This window comes from Gossypium hirsutum, chromosome A13 (genome assembly GCF_007990345.1).
Source record: "Gossypium hirsutum isolate 1008001.06 chromosome A13, Gossypium_hirsutum_v2.1, whole genome shotgun sequence".
NCBI lineage: Eukaryota > Viridiplantae > Streptophyta > Magnoliopsida > Malvales > Malvaceae > Gossypium > Gossypium hirsutum.
In genome coordinates, this window is record NC_053436.1 from 88,607,936 (window position 1) to 88,629,391 (window position 21,456).

Consider the following 21,456-nt stretch of genomic DNA (forward strand, 5'->3'; position numbering starts at 1 on the left):
AAATTGCCAGAACCGGATACAAATTTTTGGTTTATCCACTCAATTCGGCAGATCATTAAACTGCTAACACTTCCTTTTTTATCTCATTCCCACCCAATGCAGATACGGTTATAGATATCAAATACCAATGATGCACATACAATTATTCATATATAAGTTACAGCCAAATATTGCAGATCATTATCATTTAACAGTTATCGCATCAATTATACGAACAAATAATCTATTATTCCACCTCAGATTATTGGATATCAATTATAAAGTCTAATTTGGAGCATACAAACCCTGCAAAAGGCTTACGTTCATTTTGAACGACACTTATAGCCCTAGGGAAAATTTTAGTATTTTGGCCAACACGTCCGTGTACTCTACATGGCCTAGCACACATCCGTGTGGCCCTTTTATTGCCACACAGCCATGTGGCTCAAAATAGTGAGTTATACGGTCTAACACACGATCAAACATGCCTATGTGACCCTAATCTCAAAATAACCCTTACAAGGCCTACATACATACCCGTGTCCATGTTCCGTGTGACCCTAAATCACAAATAGTGTGTCCCACAGCCTGCACATGGCCGTGTGGCATCGACAACCATGTTTTTCAGTGTTCAGAAGTCGCAGAAAGTCTGGTTTTTGGTACACACCTGATGTAATTTCGATGTAGAAGCAATGCAGAAGAATCTGGACCCTAAAACGATAATTAATTAACCAATTAACAGCTAAATCAAACATAAAATGCTAAATTTAACCTTCAAAACTAACATGCATCGAAAACTTTGACGTAACTAACTGAAGCAGAAACTTCCGCTTACCGATAAGTGAGCAGCAACAATTCAGACCTAATCCCCTAGACAAGCATTACCCTTGAAATCTTTGCCTAAAAGAAGATCCATTTGAACCATTAATGAGGTTTTACAAATATTGACAGTAATATCTAACCTTGACGAAACAGGCGAGATTTAGCAAGAAAACAAACAGAAAATAATGACAGAACTTACGTAATGTTCTTGCAATCGACGCTACAACCCACAGAGAATGCCCAACTAAACAAGGTAGTAAACTTATGGTAGCAATCAAGCAAGAAAGGGACAAAAAAGAAAAGAAAGTAAGAAAGGAGACGAAAAGAATAGTAAAGGAAGAAGAGGATGAAAAGAAAGATAAAAATTTTAAAAAATAAATAAGTTTTAAGCAAATAATTATTAAAATAAAAACAATTAATTTTATTTACTAACTGACAAAAATATTTCCTTGATGTATATGCAGAGACTTGAACGCAAGACCAGGAAATTTATGGAGGCTTAACCATCAAACTAATAGACTTACTCTTAACATAGATTAACGTAGAAATAAATTTAAGCTGAGAGTTCAAGGGTAAGAGTTAAACCAAAATAAATAGAAATATTTCAAAAAGGAACACTTGAACCCTCGATCTCAAACACATAAACATAGCATTTAACCATAGATACAGAGACTTAATCATTGATAGAATTTATCAAATAAATGATCAAAATTTTGAGGTATTAAAATAGTAGAGTTTAACTAGGAGAAAAGAGTTTATTTATGTGGGAACACGTCGCTACGTCGTGACTTCGTCTGCCGCGTCGTCTTGACATCCTGATGCTTCTTATCGTGACATCGTTCGTTGCGTAGTCTCGACGTCCTGACACTCCTTGTTGTGATGTCAGGCCTGTTTTCACCTTTCTTCGGTTGCTCATCAATTTTCTTTCTATATTCTTGCAAAAAGTCTGATAAATATGAGGCACACCCTACAAATCTCCACCTTTGCTCGTATTTGACATACCTTCTTTGCCAATGCTCGTCACGGGTCTAGCTTGATCTTTTTAGGATATTAACCAAGTCCAAGCAATGCTTGGACTTTAAAACTGGAAGACTTTTAGTTTTTTGAACTGCCAAATCAAAGTTGACTCATGTCTGCTTCTTATAAACGCAATGCACTATTTTTCCAACTCCTGCACCTGGGAGAGAACCTCTTTTATTCAAAACGGTCATACATTTTTCGCTTATATAACTAAGTTGCCTATGCCTCAAATGAGTCGATTTCGACTCCTTAGTAGACAATGAAACTACTGCTTCACTAGTCACCATTGAATTCTACAGAACATAAAGATTCTCGGTCTTTTGACCTCTTATCAGAGCGAGAGGTCTATGAGATACCTTAATTCTGCTTGACTCAATGTCAATCCTACTGATCCCTAAATTTCTAAATTTCCCAAGGAGATGAGATTTTTCTTTAAATCAGGCACATGCTTGACATCTAATAGTGTCCTAATGATCCCTTTGTGTACTTGATTTGAGCGGTGTAACAACCTGTTTTTCAGTGGTGTCAGAAACAATGATTTCAGGACCACAATTTCGATGAGTGAAGATAATATTTATGAGTCAAGTATTATGGTATAGTGAATTTTATCTGATAATTTTAATTTAATTGGATAATTAGTTAAGTACAAGTGGATTGTCCCAAAAGTCAAGTGGTTTTGGAAAATGAGGTTTTCAGGCCTCATTCCTATAAACTGAAATATTTATAGTGTTAATATATAGGTATATTGAATCTTGGTCCATAATTTTTAATGATTAGATAAATAATTTAGTAAAAAGGACAAAATCATAAAAACCATAAAACTTTATCGCTATTGATATTTATTTGATAAAAGGGTTAAATATTATTAGCTTGAGGTTCCAAATGGCAATAAAACCATTTTTATTATGAGTGAAAGGTTCGATGGATTAATTTAAAGAAATAAAATTTAATATTTATTTAATTATATTAAATAAAGGGATAAAACATAAAAGTATACATTAAAAAAAACATAAAAGTAAAATTGTCATCTTCCATTTGCTAATTCTCCACCGTTTGGAAGGAAAGAAAACTTGAGAAGCCATTGAAGAGCTTCAAGTAACCTTCATCCCTCTTGTTTGGTAAGCAAATTAATCCCGTTTCTTATAATTTATATATTTTTGAGATCGTTGCAACTAGGTCCAACTAACCCGTATATCTGATTTCAAAACTATTAAAGATTTTCAAACTTGTCATTAATGAATCTTAAATGTTTTTTTTTATATAAAATGGTAGATTTGGAAGCTATCAAATGTTTAAGGACTAATTTATAAAGTGATTTTTGTTAATTTTGAACATAAGGACTAAATTGTTAATATCTTGAAATTGATATGTAATTTTTGAAAATTTTGATAATAGGTGGTTGTAATTGAATTTATTTGAAGTTGTTTTAAAGTTTGAAGTCCAAATTGGCAAGTTATGATAAGTTTGATTTTAGGGATTAAATTGAATAAAATGTAAAAGTTTAAGAAAAATTAGGTAAAATGAAATTAAAAGATTGTAAGCATGAACTTGAGTGTTATTATGAGATTGGTATTGATATTTTGAATCTTAACTATTATATAGATCAATTTGTTGACTTAGGCGAATGGTTCTTGTAATCTAAATTGCTATGATTTTGTCAAGTAAGTTCATACTACTTCTATGATTATAATTTTTTATTAATTTTTTAATTACATACATATAAAAATTGCTAAAATTTGAATCAGACTATGTTGTAATGAATTGAATTATGAGATAATTTTGATGGACTGAGTAAAAGTATCACATACGAGGTTTTAGATTGATTCACGACTAGACTGAGCTCTAACATTTTTTGTGGACTCAAATATACATGTGACACGGATTTAGGCTAGACTGGTAATCTATGGTTGTTTTAAAGGTTTAGCCTAAACTGATAACCTTACATGTACTTATAGCTCTGGCCAGGCTATTTTGCTATGTTGTCACTGGTTCAGCCCGGACGGATAACCTGACACATATTTTTGTATATGACTAGCTCAGATGAGCATCATATGTTACTCGCACTCGTGTACTGAGTTCTTTTACAAAGTTCTATAAAAAAAGGATATATAGTGTGAAATTGTATTGTTAATGTGGAAGAAATGCGAACTCTAAATACCCGTATGTTCATTATTTATTGACCCGGAACTTTTTGAACTATGTCATGATAGGGATAATATTTTGAATAGCTATTTGAAATTAACTATTAAATGAGTAAGGTAATTTAACACTCCGGATTTTGGGGTTAAAAGTTTTTGGGTTTTGTGGTTAGGATCAGTAAGAAGGTTGCGCTATTGTGTTTAGTGACGCGTTCAAGTGTTAGAATGGGCCTGCTGGTCTGGTGGTTGAGTGTGTGGTAGTTTGTCTCGGGGTCCCTGGTTCGAGTACTTGTATGTGCTTTTTGGGGAGAAATATTTTTATTTTTATTTATGTTTTATTTTGGCACGTTCTCCCACTCCTCTCCCTCTCTCAATTTTCTTTTTTTTTTCTTCTCTTTTTGGAAAAGGGTTGTGTGGTGGTTTCAGAAAATCTTTGTTTTTCTTTGTCCTCGAGTCGGGTTCTGGGCATATTCGATCACGAAACAAGTGTGGGTTTCGAAACTTTCTATTGTAATTGTGATGTGTAAATTTGTTTTTAATAGAATATAAAAAATCTTGGTGTCTTCGAAAATTAATTGTTGAAGTTTGATAGTACTGTCAAATGACATGGAAATCCACTTTAATTGGTGTGCTTTTGAATCTCATCAAATAAGGGTCGATTTAGTGATTGAAAAAGTTTAATTTTTAGGCTGTTTGTAGGTGTTTTCATGGCCACACGGGCGTGTGTAGGATCACACGGCTGTATGGAATTAGGAATTAGGGTTTTCGGGCTATTTTGGGCGTCACACGACCAGGCCACACGGCCGTGTGGCTGATTTGGAAATTTTGTCAATTTTCACAAGGCCGTATCCCTCGGGCACACAGGCATGTGTAATTGAGAATTAGGGATTTAGTGATTTGGTGCCACATGACCTAGAGACACGGCCCTATGGCTAATTTCGAGATTTGAGGATCCTACACGGGCGTGTGTTTTGTACACACAGTCGTGTCTAGTGGGTATATGGGCGTGTGAGACCCTCACACGGTCGTGTTAGCCCTGTACTCAAATTTAGTGCAAATGGACAGAGAGTTACACGGTCTGTTCCCACGACCATGTCCTTGGTCCACACGGGCGTGTGCCTTAGTCATACGGGCTTGTGCCTCTCTTCACACGGGGCGTGTGCCTCAGTCACACAGTTGTGTGTGTAACATCCTGAAATAGAGCTAAGTCAGAATACTGGTTTCGGGACCACAAATCCAACATTGAAATATTTTTTTATGGTTATTATGAGGTCTAGAATATGGAAATATGTATGTGGTAAAGTTTCATGAAGAAATTCTATGAGTAAGGTGTCCAATTGGAAAATAAGGACCAAATTGAATAAATTACAAAACTTGGATTCTAGAAGAAATTTGCATGAAATTGCTTTAGATTATTAATTGTAAGGTATTAAAGAGAAATTTTCCAAATTTTTAAGTTTTTGGACAAAAATGGGCATGTATGGATGAAATTTTAAAGAAATGGCTTAGGGCATTTTGGTCATTTGGCTAACTAACGAAATAAAATAGGAAAAATAAGCCAAAAATCAGCCATACTTCTCCCTCATCCAGCCAAAATTCTCAAGCTCTCCATAGCTAGGGTTTTCAACATTTTCAAGCTCAATAGTAAGTGCTCCCAAGCCTCGTTTTTAATGTTCTTCGTATTTTTAAAATCTCGGTAGCTTATTCTCTCAATTTCTACCCATATTTTGAGTTAGGGTTCATGTTTACAAAATGATCCATGTGTGACATGTTTATTCTTTGATGTTTTATGGACGTATATGAAGGTTAGATGTGTGTTAAACATCTTTTTCTAGGTGATTTTCATGAAAAACACCAAAAAGTACTTTTTTGCAAAATGTGCAAAATATGAAGTAGAAATGTGAAATAATGGAAAAATGTGGGCTACCATAAGAGGAAAGAACAACCGGCTAGGCTTGGGTAAGGTAGAAATTGCACGCATATTATTATACGAACCTAGGGACTAAATCATAAAAATGTGAAAGGTTAGGGGCAAACAGTCATTTTGTACGGGGGTGAAATTTAGGTTCAAAAAGAAAAATGTGAGGTATTTATGATTCATTTTTATTATTATAGACCCCGAGGAACAAATTTCGGAGGTCGATTGAGGAAAACAAAAGGTTTCAGAATAACCAAAACACGAAACCGAGACGAATACCAGGTAAGTTTGGATAACTTAGAGTAAACTCGTAATATGCCTAATTGCATGTTTTATGAATGTATGATGATTGTATTTGACGATGGCATGAAAGTCCAAGAAATGTGTTATTAAAAATGACATGATGATAAATTCCCCGATTGAGGTTAAAAGGAAGTTCGATGGATAAACCATGATTTACATGTGACTTGAGATCCTGTATGTGTTGCAGAAAAGGATTTAGCCCAGACGGGTAATCTGTTGATCTCAAATATAGAAAGGATCTAGCCCGGGACAGGTGTTCCTTGAGTGATCGAGCCTCCCAAAGAATATATGTGCATTGTGGATTTAACCCGGACGTGTAGTCCGATTAGGATCTAAATTTAGCCTAGACTGGTAATTTAGATCCGAGCCCATTACGAGTGTTGTCACTATAAGGGATTTAGCCTGGACTGGTAATCCCGACATCACCTTATGAGTTGATATTAGGAGGATTTAGCTTGGACTGGTAATCCCGTCGTAAGATGTGAGGTTCGCGGGAGTGCATACATGAGATGATCACTCTTATGACTTGATGGTAAATGGATAATCCATTAAGATTTTCTGAGAGACTCAATGGGATTAACATGAGATATAAAAATGAAAATGTTGAAATGATGAGCTCATCTTAGACAAGTTACATGGTATATTATTATATGTCTAACTTGTTGACTGAGTGCATGTGATAGGGAAACCATTTCATGCTTGTTGGTTTTATTGTCTAATATGGTTGCATGCTAAATAATTGGTAAGTTTACTTTCCAGTTATTCGGGCTTACTAAGCATATCAATGCTTACCCCCTCTCTTTTTTCCTTTTCTTTTTAGAGCTTGAGGACTCATAAAGATTGGAAGACGGTTGGTGAGTCAACACACTATCAACTTGTCCAGCTTTGGTATGTGGATATTTTTATTTTGTTCAATGGCATGTATAGGGCTTTTGTTCATTTTGTAATATGTGTCATTTGATTTGCCAATATGAAGGCTTGTAAAGGTATACATGTCCACATGTATATGGCCATGGGAATTGGCTCATTTTGTTGTAAGGTATAACCTACAAAGTTGTGCATGTTTGTGTTCAAATGTTCTTGTGATGATTGAACATGGCGTATCACAAGTAGATACACATATGATGTGACCAAATCACATGGGATGGACTGGCAATGAGTTATAATAATGAGCCAATCTTGAATGTGTTATAAGGCATAGGATCATTGATACAAGGGAAATAACCTAGCATGTGTAAAACCGATGAAATGAGGTTTACATGCAATAAGGTTTATTAAGGTCATTTAAGTGTATAATCAAGCCTTGTTAGGTATTATGAAAACCTATAAGAGAGAATGGATGTTAGAGGGTGACCAAAGGCTTGGAAAATAGCCTAACACGGTCCACAAGGGTAGACACACGAGCATGTGTCTAGGCCGTGTGTGACACAAGGATCACGCCATGGGCGTGTGGTATGGTCGCGTGTCTCATGCACCTAAGAATTTCAAGTCAGAATGCATGGTAGTAAACACACGGGTAGAGACACGGCCGTGTGTCTCAACCGTGTTGATGGCATGGCCCAGCACACGGGCGTGTGTCTTGGCCGTGTGTCTCTAAATGCATGCTGATGTCATAAACAGAATGCTTGAGTTTTTGGACATGGACGACCACACGGGCGTGTCTAGGCCGTGTGAAGGACACGGTTCAGGGACACGGGCGTGTGCTTGGCAGTGTAAAAACCCCTGTAGGTTCGAAAATAAAAATAAATTCAGTTAATTTCACATGGGCAGGGGACATGGGCGTGTCCCAAAGTACACGGGTGTGTGCTATGTCTCCACACGAGCGTGTGAGGCACTAACCTAGAAAGTTCCTTGAAATTTTTCTAAGTTTCGATTTAGTCCCGAACCCTTTTCAATGTATGACTTGGGCCTCGTAGGCCCATAATAGGGTCACCAAGATGTTAGTCCATTGGTTTCAAATTGAATTGAAATTTTATATCCCTTATTTTTCGAAAATGTCCAAGTACATGTCTAGTAACGCCTCGTACCTGATCCCGGTCTCGGGTACGGGTAAGGGGTGTTATAGTGTGCCTCTCTTCACACAGACTTTGACCTCCTACGCAGTCTAGGCTTTTTTCACACATCCAGCGTACACAGGCGTGTGGTCTTAGGGCACTTGTTTTGGTTCTGTGTTTGTTTTTTATCTGAAGATGTGTCTGTTTGTTTTAAACCTTGGCTAAGCCTATAAAAGGGTAATTAAGACTTTGATTTGGGCTACGGCTTGTGTGAAATTTGTAATTGTTGTATGAGATGTCTGACTCTGAACCCGGTTAGTTAGGTGTGTGTGCATATTTGTTTCTGTCTGGCTATCTATGGATGTGCTCTTTGTTTTCTGTGTTAATGAATACATATATACACTTGCATAAAGTTTTGGGTGGGATTGTGAAGAGAAGAGAGATTGATTCTGATATGATCTGACAGTTTAACTGCAAGCTTATTTGCACTGTGGTTTACCGCACTGTACGGCACGTACGTCAACTTTGTTGCGTACCATTATATGATTTGGTAGTGCATCTGCATGTTGATAAGCTATCATTTCTGAGCAACCCGGGGTGGCAGGTCATTGTTTCCAGGCAACCCGGAATGACTTTACATGGTGTGTAGGGTTGGATGAGCCTTTCGAGGTCCTATGTGGTGTGTATTAGTTGGATGAGCTTAATCAACTCTTATGGGGTGTGATTGGGGGACAAAGAGGTGTGTTGGCTGGATGGGCGGGTTTTATCACTTGACTGCATCTCATCCGCATCTATCTATGAGTTCTGTTTGTAAGATTAGTTGTCTGTAATCTGTTTATCTAAACAACTCATGTGTAGAGCTTTCTGTGTGAACTTGGTATGCTCTTGTTTTTACGCTCAGTTGGGATATTAGTTCCAAGTATACTTTCTGTCTCTATGCGTGTTTGTAAATCTGTTACGCTATTGATTTCAATACTGTAATTCTGTTTCTCGTCTTGATTCGAACTCACATTGAGCTCGAGTAGCTCACCCCCTCTTAGTGTTTCCCTTTTAGGTTCCTTTTCTATTTTCTGACGCTGGACTTGGTATGTGGAGGTCTCGGACAGTCTCAGTGGGATAAACTATTAGTTTGTGTTTTCAGTTTCTCCTCTGATGTTCAGTTTTGAAATGTAAGGATTATAAAACTGTAGAACAAATTCCGATTTAAGCATTATTTAAGTTTTATTCTGCTTATATATATATATTATCTCAACTGTAATTTTACTGACTGGATTTTAAACAATAAAATATTACGATTCAACATGTCAATTGTTTTGTAAAAATTTATCTACGATCGCTTTGGTGATGAATGTGACATCCGGGATTCGTTCTAAATTCCTAGGCCAAATTTAGGGTGTTACAGGTAACTTATTGAATTAAATTGTACGAGCTTACTAAGTATTTTATATACTTACTTTTGTTATTATGTTCTGTAGATTTTGAATACTCTAAATGTGTCGATCGGATCAGTAGGAGCTCACACCTACCATTTTCTAACTCGGTAGTTTTTGAAGTTAGAAAGTATGGTTACTTGTGGCATGTATATAAGGTGTCTACTTTGCAAATTAACGATCATATTTTAGTACTTTGGTTATGAATAATATTTTAAGTAACCTTGACATATTAAGTGCTTGGTACCTAATTAAAATTTAGTAAGTTGATGATGTTAGTCAATAGTTGAATGGCATTATTTGTAAGTTTAGGTAATAGCATGACTTGATATTGAATGTTGGTGATTGTTGATGTTTGGAGTAAATGGATTGAATGGTATAAAATGGTTAAACGCATGGTTTAATAAGGTATGCATAAATTGTGAAAATAGATCCTTATGTTTTAGGTCACTTATTGAACTTTGCTTATTGATATCTTAGTTAAAGTAAAGATGATTGTATAAGTATGTTTAAGCATGAAAAATCCTGGCATGAATGTTAATATTTTCGGTGGTTGTTGTTTCATGGTTGTATTGTGATGCCATTGAGGGCATATTGGTTAGGTTTAGATTGAATGTTTAATTAGCATGTTTTAGTGAGTTTTGAATTGGTATAAATAGGTGTAAATAATATAGCTTGATTTCTAAGAAAAGATGGACAACATTGCTTGTGTTTAAAGGTGTTTTGGATACACACGGCCCGTGACCCGGTTTATCACACGGTCGTGTGCCCTACACGGCTGGTAACAAGATTGTGTGCTCGGTTTAAATTTTGAAATGTTAGGTCCATACGGCATCATTCAGTTACATGGTTTTGAGACACAGCCGTGTGTCTCCTTCCACACGGTTTGAACTCTATCACAAGTTTTGGCAACACGACCATCTCCCTACACCATACGTCTTTGCCCTGTCATACAACCATGTGACCCTTGTTTTTATTATTTACCTATATTTTTGTAAAAGTTTCAATTTAATCTAGAATTGATTTCGATTTGTTTTAAATGTTCTGTAAGTTTGATTTAGGTCTTGATATGATTGAATAACATGGTAATGATTGTAATTTATTATGAATTGATTTTTTTAGGTCTATTAAAGTGGTTGGTGACCCCTGTTTTGCATTTTACTTGTTATTTTGTAAATGTTTTAGATTGATCACGATTTAGTTTTGAACTTATTCAAAGGTTTTCATAAGCCGACTAAGACTCGGATTTGATTGTAATGCATTTTTAACATGGAATTAACTTACATTTATTGATTATTGAGTAATATTGAATAAATTGCTTGTAACTGTTCTGGTTTACTATTGTAGCATCCTATAGCTAGAGTCTGGTGACTGGACCATGTATAAGGTGTTACAAACAGTACCAAAACCGGTTGCCTTATAGGGTGAATTGTTCCACATAAGCACAACTCCATCTTTAATTGGACTATTTGTGGAGAAAAAGTCCTTTTTTGGACACATATAGAAAGAGCAACTCGAATCTAGAATTCACTTGGACGTAAGTTTGGACCTTTCAATTGTAGACACCAACAACCAATCATCACCCTTGTCCTTGGCCACACTAGCATCAAGTACCTCAGCCTTCTATTCCTTGTCGCTCTCAGTAGTCCTCCTATTTTTATTTTTCAACTTCTAACATTCTGTCTTTATGTGACCCAACTTCTTGTAGTAGTTACATGTCTTGTCACGATTCCTTGACTTCGATCTTGACCTATATTTGTTATAACCTGACTCCTTAGATTGTTGCTTGCCTCTAGCAACCAAACTCGAGGCTTAACTACCAGACTCGCTACCCGAACCTAACTCATTATCGAGTTTTTCCTTGCTCAACAAGTTCCCATTCACATCCTCAAATGAAAGTTTATATCTACCATAAATCAGGGTCTCCTCGAAAGTTTTATACGAATGGGGTAAAGAGCACAATAATAACATAGCCTGATCTTCATCATCTACATTGACCTCAACATTCTTTAGATCATTCAAGAGAGTAACAAATTGATTGATGTGACCCCTAAGGTTCGGACCTTTATCCATACAGTATGTGTATAGGCGTTGTTTCAACACTAATCTATTCGCTAGAGACTGTCATATAAAAGGGTTTCTAATTTTCTCCATAGGGTTGTTGTCATTTTTTATTGTAAGCATCTCTTGCAACACATTGTTCGTGAGACATAATTGAATTGTTGACAGAGCCTTCTCATCAAGCCCTTCTCGTTTTTTGACTGGTCTAGATTTTTGGGCTTTTCCCTAATAACGACCCTTTTTAATCCGTTTTGAACTAGAATTATCGTCACCTCAACTTGCCATAAATTGAAATTTGTGATCCCATCAGACTTTTTGATATTGAATCTCATTGTTTCCATCCTGAACAAGTTGATTGCAAAATCTGAACCAAGCTCTGATACCAATTTGTTAGGGATCGACCCGTATCAACAAAGAAATAGAAAAACAAAGAAGATCGATCACACAAATCTTACGTGGAAAACTACTCCAAAGAGGATAAAAACCACAGGCAAATGAAGTTTTGACTTTTCACTAAATGAGTAAACAAACGAAAGTATAATATGGAGAAAATAAACCTAAATGTACTAAATATACAAACTCAAACCTCGAAAAACAAAGCCCTAACTTGGGAACAAAATTCTCTACATAGCTACCACGAAAAATCTCACCAAAACTCATCTGCGACTACATCTTTGTCGCCCCCAAAAGAAAAGCCATGTAGTGTTACATGTTTAATTGCCTTTTAATTGGTCTATCAAAACAGATATACAAAGACCCTTTAAATAGGCTAATATTAAAGTCCTAAATTTTCTTAGATTAATCAAAGTTCAACTGGGAAAAGATAACAAAGTTTAATTGGGAGAAAATACCCGATTTATATGGAAACATGTCGCCACATTGTGACATTGTTTATCGACTCATCGTGACGTTGTTCGTCGTATCGTCCCGACGTCCCAATGCTCCTCGTCGTGACGTCAGACCTTGATTGGCCTTTCTTTGGTTGCTTCTCGATTGGCTTTCCAAATGCTTGCAAAAAGTCCAATAAATGTGAAGCACACTCTACAAAACACTCACCACTAATAAAAACTTTATGAACATGAATTCATTATTTATGCACAAATAAATATTTTTATAAAAGTTAGAAATTCTAAAATAAAGACAAAATTACGAAAATCATATAAATATGAAACTCCCATAAAGCAAAATTTTATGAAAATTTTTGAAGCAATACCTTAATATTGCGAACTATTAAAAAAATGATATTTTGGCAAAAATTAATTAATTGCCTGTGGGGCTGTGTCTTGATTTTCATATAAATATATATTTAGTTTATAGTTATCAATATTTACAAATACATCAAAAATCTCGATTGGATACATCAAATTTCTATTCATTATCTTAAATTATTACCTTTAATATAGATTTTACATAAATATGTGAAAAATCGTAATATATATTTAATATTGGTAATCAATTGTAAAAAAAAAAAATACTGGTAGTATGAAAAAACATTAGATATTGATAGGTAATCAATACAAAAAATCATTTTTACCAATCATATGAAAGTTTTAAAAGGTATAATTGATATATACATTAAAAAGTTATACTAACAGATTTATTGAAAAGTAAATAAAATTTACTTTGATTTAAAGTTATAACATTAATCAATTGATTTAAGATAATTTAATTTTAATTTCATATTATTTGAACTAAATCAATTTTATACCAAAGGACTAGGGTGCTGATAGGGGCTTGACCTCCCTAAAATAAAAAATTTTCAATTTAGGCTCTTTAAAATTTTTAAAATTTAAAATTAATAAATTTAAAATAATATTTTACCTCCTAAAAATTATAAAAATATAATTCAATTTTTTAAGAATTATAAAAATATAAACTATTAAAATGGTAAAATTATATTTTTATAATTGTAAAAATTACAATTTTAATTTTGACCTTCTGCTTCACACTTGAATACTAATAAGATTGTATAGAACATATAACAAACAATCCCACGAACAAAGAGTTATAAAATTAATTATAAACCAATACAAATATATATTATTTTTATAGTGATATGAAAGGTAAATATTATTTTTAGGAAGTATTATTACCGTATATCCATTAGGAGTATTAAAATTGGTTTTAAAATGAACAAATTGGAATAAATAAATCAATTATTTCTAATTAAGATTTCATAAATAATATTTAAAGAATAAAGATATTTATAATTTAGACAAACTAAATAAAAAATTACAGCATTAATTGAAAATTTTAAATTCACTCTAGTTTCTTATTTAAGATTACTTTAGTAAATTAAGAATATAATTTTTAGTAATAATAATATAAAAAATTTAGTATTAATTTTACTAACTTTCGCTACAAAGAAACTTTAATGCAAATCTCTTAATAAAAAGCACACAGATATTAGTAGGATATTGAAGGTCTCTATAACCTAGTATGGAGGAATTGTTTACACAACTACATGACCCCGGTCTACATTTGGTATTCGCGATGTGTTTCTATGGCAGCTCTTGCTGAGCCAGAAGCTGATTTGGTACATGAAGGAAAAACTTGCAGATACAACATTTGATGAGCAAAAGGTTTGGTCTACTCTAGAATCATATCTATGTGGTTGTAAGTGTTAGAATTTTAAATAATATCTAATATAAAATTAGAACTGTAAACTAGGATCTATTATGTCTAATCATTAAGAATAAATCAAGACTAAAACTAGATGCGGAAGCGTACCTGAATCCATGAATTTCTTGAAGTTTTACCCGATCTTGGGGATTTGATCTTCCAAATTAGCACACAAGTAATTCAGATAATATATCCTCTCTCTTTCCTAATGATGGGATATTAGAAAAGATATCTTGTGTATAATTTGGGGAACATAACCCTAATATTTATAACATTGGCATATTAATTCTAATCAAATTCTAATTAGCCCATCATTAATTAAAATTTGATTAGAACTCAATTACTAGAGTATCTACACATATTTGACCCATACTTTATTTAATAATTAAAGCCCAATAAAATTTTAACCAAATTAGATCACTTTTAATTTGGGCCAACCTATCATGATAGTAAATAATAACATATAATTACCCTTATTATATATGTGATGTCCATATTTTCCAACAATCTCCCACTTGGACCACATATATATACTAATTACTCTATAATTATATGTCATTATATAACCTTATGAGCTCAAAATTTTACTATCATATCCAAAAGGTATTCCGAACAATCTTGTCCATTAATTATGTTAACATAGAACCAATGCGACTTTCGTTACATATATCGTAACTAAATCCATCCATGATCACATATATTAACACAACCAAATGACATATATCAAGTATGGATGTGTAGCATGGAAATTACATGCAATATGATCTAAACATGTCTATTTCCAACTGGTCCTCCTTAGTGAGATCAAACCTTACCAAAATCAGAGTGTGAATAAACCAAATAAACTTTATTTTTGCAGAAAATAAACTTATTATCTTTAAATTGAAATAACTGAAAATGTGTCTATAACATAAAAGCATTTAAAAATACAAACTCCCACTAAAACCAAATATCCTTTAAATGACATTACACCCATATGAGCAATGTGCTCTTATAAGACCTTAGGTGTAGTTCCTTAGTAAGCAGATCCGCAATCATGGTGCTTGTCCTAATATGCTTTATAAGCACCTAACCACTCTGAACTTTTACTTTAACAACCAGGAACTTAAAGACTATGTGTTTTGACTTTAATGTGCTCCTGTTGTTATTGGAATAAAAGACTACAATTTGTTTTCACAATTTGCACCTTAGTGACAAAATCTTGTATCCATATTCCATCAAAATCGGAGTTTATATACCTGATGATCTCTAACTAATTAGATCTCCGATATGTGAGCCTGTAATCTTTTGTTCTCTAAAAATACCTTATAACCCTTTTGGATGCTATCCAATGGTCCAAATCAGGGTTGCTTAAAATATCTGCCTAACATCCCAATAATATACACAATACTCCAATGTATACAAACCTGAATGTGCATTAGATTTTCCATTGCTAAAATGTAAAAAATCTTATGCATTTTTGTAATCTCAAAATCATTCTTAGGGCATTGATTGAGGCTATACTTATTATTGACAAGCAGAATGTCATTAACATATAAAACCAAATATAGAACCTTACTACCACTAAACTTATGGTATATTCGATTATCAACAAAATTCATCTCTAAATCGAATGAGATAATCATTTGGTAAATTTTGTAATATTATTGACGATAAGTCTACTTAAGCCCATAGATGAAGTTCTTTAATCTGCAAATCATTACCTTTGCATCATCAGACACAAAGTTTTTTAATTGCACCATATAAATGTATGATCAATGTTACCATTGAGAAACCATTAACTTAATATTCATCTGATTTAACTTAATCTCAAAATATTCTACTAAAGCTATTATAACCCTTTCCCTAGTAGACATTTTTAATAACATTCATTCTTGAGGTTGTTGAGTTTGTTCTTTAGGAACAATTACCTCATCTTGAATACGGAGTTGTTTAACATTATCTTATTGAGGTTTTAGATTCACTTCTTAATCAATGATAGGTATGATAACCTAAACATCATCAAAAGTTATAGTAGGAACTGAGTTAAAATTCAATTCCTCATTAAAAACAATGTCTCTAACATTAATTCTCCCTCCAAACTCAGCATCCTAAAAGAATGTTGCAATTCTCATCTCAAAAATATTCCTAATTGTGGGATCATAAAATTCATAGCCCTTAGATCGCTCAGTATTTTCTTGACCCTTATACTTTATAGACATCAAAGAAGTTAGAAATGATGTCATTTTAACTTTATCATTTTTAGCAAAACTTTTCTCAATTTCGTCAAGGAAATCTTGGCCTGAGTAATCTTTTCAAATTCTATGCCCCTAAAGGCTTCTAAAATTTTGTGCTTCATGATCATTAGACTCATGCAATTTGAACAGATCCCACCTCTCAAAATCCCTCTTAACATAAGGGGTGTTTTCCGCAGTGAGAGGTGCAGGTTGTTCTTCCCTTAGTGCAAGGTCTATGTCCATACAGCCAAGCACTATAAGTAAGTGCCTTTTTCATTCCTTAAAATTAGTCCATTAAGCATGGGTATAGAATTTATATTAGCAGATATTGTGGCAGTAGAATATGAATTAGCTGAATATAGAACAAAAAGTAAATAAAAAGCTCACATCAATATTCATAAGTAAACAATAAATTCAGGATAATGGCTAATCCCATCTCAAGATACCAAACACAACATTAATATCAAGTTTTTGGATAGTAATACTAATAGTAAGCGGTACTCTTGTTGTAGCAATCAAACATTGACAATAAACTATGTCAAACAATGAATTAATCTTTGGACTAACTTATTGCTCACATAAAATACCTTATAATTGTCACACATTTATCACCACAAATGTCGTTGTAATTCTGCCAAATATTAACTTACTTTTGGGTCAATTAATAAACGCGTGAATCATAAAAACATATAATCATTTTAATATTTCAAATAAACTAATCTACACAAAAGAGGTCACTTTGGCGGCATTTTGTTTCAACTAATTTATTTAAAATATTATCTATCCTTAATTAAAAGTCAAAATCTGAATTTATTTATTTCAAAATATTTACCTTAATTTCATCTTTCAATCAAATTAAAAGATAATAATATATATTTATATATATTTATCCCAAAACAACATACAGTGAGGTTGGCAAATATAATAATAGCTGAATAAATCAAAATAACCTCACATAAGACTTTAAATTTAAACTAAAATAATTTGAATAAAGGAAAACCTCATATCGAGATATCGGACACTCCATTAATATTTCATCTTTGGACAAAATATTAACTTGTAAGTGATATATTAGTGGAGTAATCAAACATTGACAATAAGAACATGTTGAATAATAAATCTTCCTTTGGGCCAATTTATTACTCACGTATAAACCGAATAACCGTCACATGTTTATCACCATAGTTGCACATGTAATATTATTAACTTTCATTTGGGCCAATCAATATTAACATAACTTAAGTTACATGCACACAAACTTTTATATTTTAAACCAAAATAATTTATACAAAAAAAATCACTTTGGTGACTTTTTGCTTCAATTAAGTTATTTTAAAATATATATAAACATATCAATATTCAAATTTAAATTTCCCCAATAGTCAAATGTCAAAACTATTTTTTTATTGCTTTATAGACTCTGAAATAATCCAAAATAAGGTTGTCTTCATAATACAACAAAAAACCGAAAACCTTAATTTTTTTACTATTTCTTTTTTGTTCCAAAATCATATATATCAAAACCAAACAGAAATAGTGTAGTAGTTCAAAGCCAAATAATTAACAAGCACATGTATTCATAATTTTGGCATGGATAAAAACACCAAAGCAATTCACGTATATACATGTATTCATGATCAAATAGAAAAACTTACCCTGAATTTACCATGTAAATCCAAAGTTGTATTTATGATTAAACAGATATTCACATAAATACTTGAAAATTATTTTCAAGCCAATAAATCTCAAAAAACAAAATCATAATAGTTGGCATATCCCACAGTTCATACAATAAACCATATCATCATAATTTAACCAAATATTTGAAACCATAAGATGCCAAAACCTAAGATTATATAACCAAATTTAAAACCAAAATATTTAAATATGTATATAGTTTACATGAATTTGCACCAAAGCACCCATAAAATTGAATATATAACCATAACATTTTTTTTAACATCAATGATATCCATCAAAACTTAATTTCACCAATTAAACTATAAAAGATATCTTATTGAATAATGGTTAAAACACCTATTCACACAAACTATAATCATGCATTAATCCTTAAAATCATTGATATGCATATAATATATATACACACACAAATATAAAAATAATACTGGCTTGCCTTACATATTTCATGTAAACTCAAATTTATATTCATGACTAAAGACATTATCATAAAACTTCTTTGTACGCACAAATATTAAAAAAAATCCATAACCACAAAATAGAAAAAGAATCCCAAATTATATAAAAGTCTTTATATGCGCAACTACCTATGAAAATTCATAGCCACCATATTTAAAAAAAATAATCTCAAATATTTTAATTTTAGTCAGATTCCATAAAGACTAAAACTTACATAAAATAATTATAAAAGAAACCAAAAGTAATCATTCGTATATATGAATTGAATTCAATGGTGAATATAACTTATCATAAATAAAGATAAAGGATGATGATTTCATATATATTCAACTACAAACAGAAAATTTAAAACGAATAGTGCAAAAAAAAATATATCTTACCAACATTCATTTATTTAATTATCAAGTGAATTAACTTTCAAAACCAATTATACAACCCAATTAGAATTCTTCAATTGCAAAAAAGTTGTAAGTCTGTAATTTTAATTTAATAATGACTTTAGCCAAAATTTATAAAATAATTGCGTGAAAAGAAGAGAAAGAAATCTCACAAATAAATTTTTATCAATTGATTATAAATAAATAAATAAACTTTCATCTTTCGAATAGCATATGCAAATAGTAAACTAGATTATATTTATAAAACCTTAAAACTTTATTTAAAGAATCAAAACCCAAAAATTTATCAAGAATCTCAAAGATTCAATATAATATATAATTAAAATATCAAATCCATAAAACTGAAAAAAGAAAAATGAATCAATCCAAAATTAATAAAGAATCAATTCATTCTCAATGATTCAACATGACGAAACTCTGATACCACTTGTTTGAATTTTAAATAATATCTAATATAAAATTAGAACTGTAAAACAGGATCTATCATGTCTAATTATCAAGAATAAATCAAGAAAAAAACTAGATGCGGAAGCGTACCTGAATCCATGAATTTCTTGAAGTTTTACCCGATCTTGGGGATTTGATCTTCCAAATTAGTACACAAGAAATTCAAAGAATATCTCCTCTCTCTTTCCTAAAGATAGGATATTAGAAAAGATATCTTGTGTATAATTTGGGGACCATAACCCTAATATTTATAACATTGGCATATTAATTCTAATCAAATTCTAATTAGCCCATCATTAATTAAAATTTGATTAGAACTCAATTACTAGAGTATCTACACATATTTGACCCATACTTTATTTAATAATTAAAGCCGAATAAAATTTTAACCAAATTAGATCACTTTTAATTTGGGCTAAACTATCATGATAGTAAATAATAACATGTAATTACTCTTATTATATATGTGATGCCCATATTTTTCAACAGTAAGTCCAAAGTGATGCACTTCTATTTTGTTGCTTTAATGAAATCAAAAAGGAAGTTGACTGAAAGCTACAAGAGTTCGAGATGATAACCACTTCTACAATAGTGAACTTTTGGTATTGGGTAAATTATCAAAATAGTCACTTTAGTTTATTTTAGATTACATTTTAGTTACTTATGTTTGAAATATTATATTTTAGTAATTTATGTTTAAAATATTATATTTTAGTCATTTATGTTATAATATTGTAACATTTTAATCACCAAACGTTAATTGCCATTAACAGTGTAGCGGTAATCTGATGTGGTACTTTAAATCACCATTTCAAACGAAAATTTTAGGTCAAATTTTAAAATTGGTCCTTATTTTTTTTCGTTTTGAGCAATTTAAATTTTTTCTTTTATGTCTTTGAACTTTTTTTTTCTTTATTTTCCATTCTCTTCTCCTTCTCCCTCTATTTTCCTCCATTCTCCATTTATTTTAATGTAGTTTTTCTATGTTTTCTATTTGTTAAAACAAGTCTCTATACTTTTATATTTTTTGAACAATTAAATTTTTTTTAATTTATTTATTTTCCTTTTCTTTATCTCCTCTATTTTTCTCTCTTGTCATATTATTCATTATTGAAACATAATCTTTGCCCACCAAATAAACCACGTCTTTGTTTCTTTCACATGCTTCTTAAATTGAATTTCACTCAAAACTGTCACTCAAAACTGAATATCAATAATTCTTAATCAAATCTCGATTTGAATATAACCTAATTTTGAAACTAAAATTGGATATAACTAATCAATATAAAAAACCATATCATTAATCAAATTTAAACATAAATTGAATTCTTTATATTCAAAACAATTTTTTTTCCATTTTCAAACTTTTGCAGAATTGTGTAGATTATTCATTTGCTTTTCTTTTATTTTCTGACGAATAAAATTAAGCAAATGATAAAATTGATCTAAACCTTCTTGGATATCCCCAAGCAAACTTGATTGGAAGCTAAGCATGGTTGAATCGAAGAGAGAAAGAGAGCATGGAACTAAACTGGTTTGGTTAAAGTTGAGCGTAAGTTTTGTATGGTGATCGTTTTAGTCATTGAAAGTGTAAAGCCCGTTTGAAGAATCCTTAAAACAACATAGTTTTGAGGGCAAGAATGTTGTAGGTAAGATAGATAAGTTGATTGTGGAGATTGGTTAGGAAGTTAAGGTAACGGGCTCGGGAAACTTTGTTGAGGGTGGATCGGCATAAGTCATGATTGGCAAGGTCTTAGAGTGATGCGAGCTTGTGGACTAGGCCATTAAGAGATCCATATTGGTTCGTTAAAGTGATGATGGATGAAGAGGGTTTGTAATTGTGGGGTGAGAATATGCGAAACAAGTTTTATTTTGATTCCAACTTTCGCCTTTTCTTTTTTCATAAACATAAGAAAGTTTTAACAAATGGAATATTTAGAAAAACTATGTT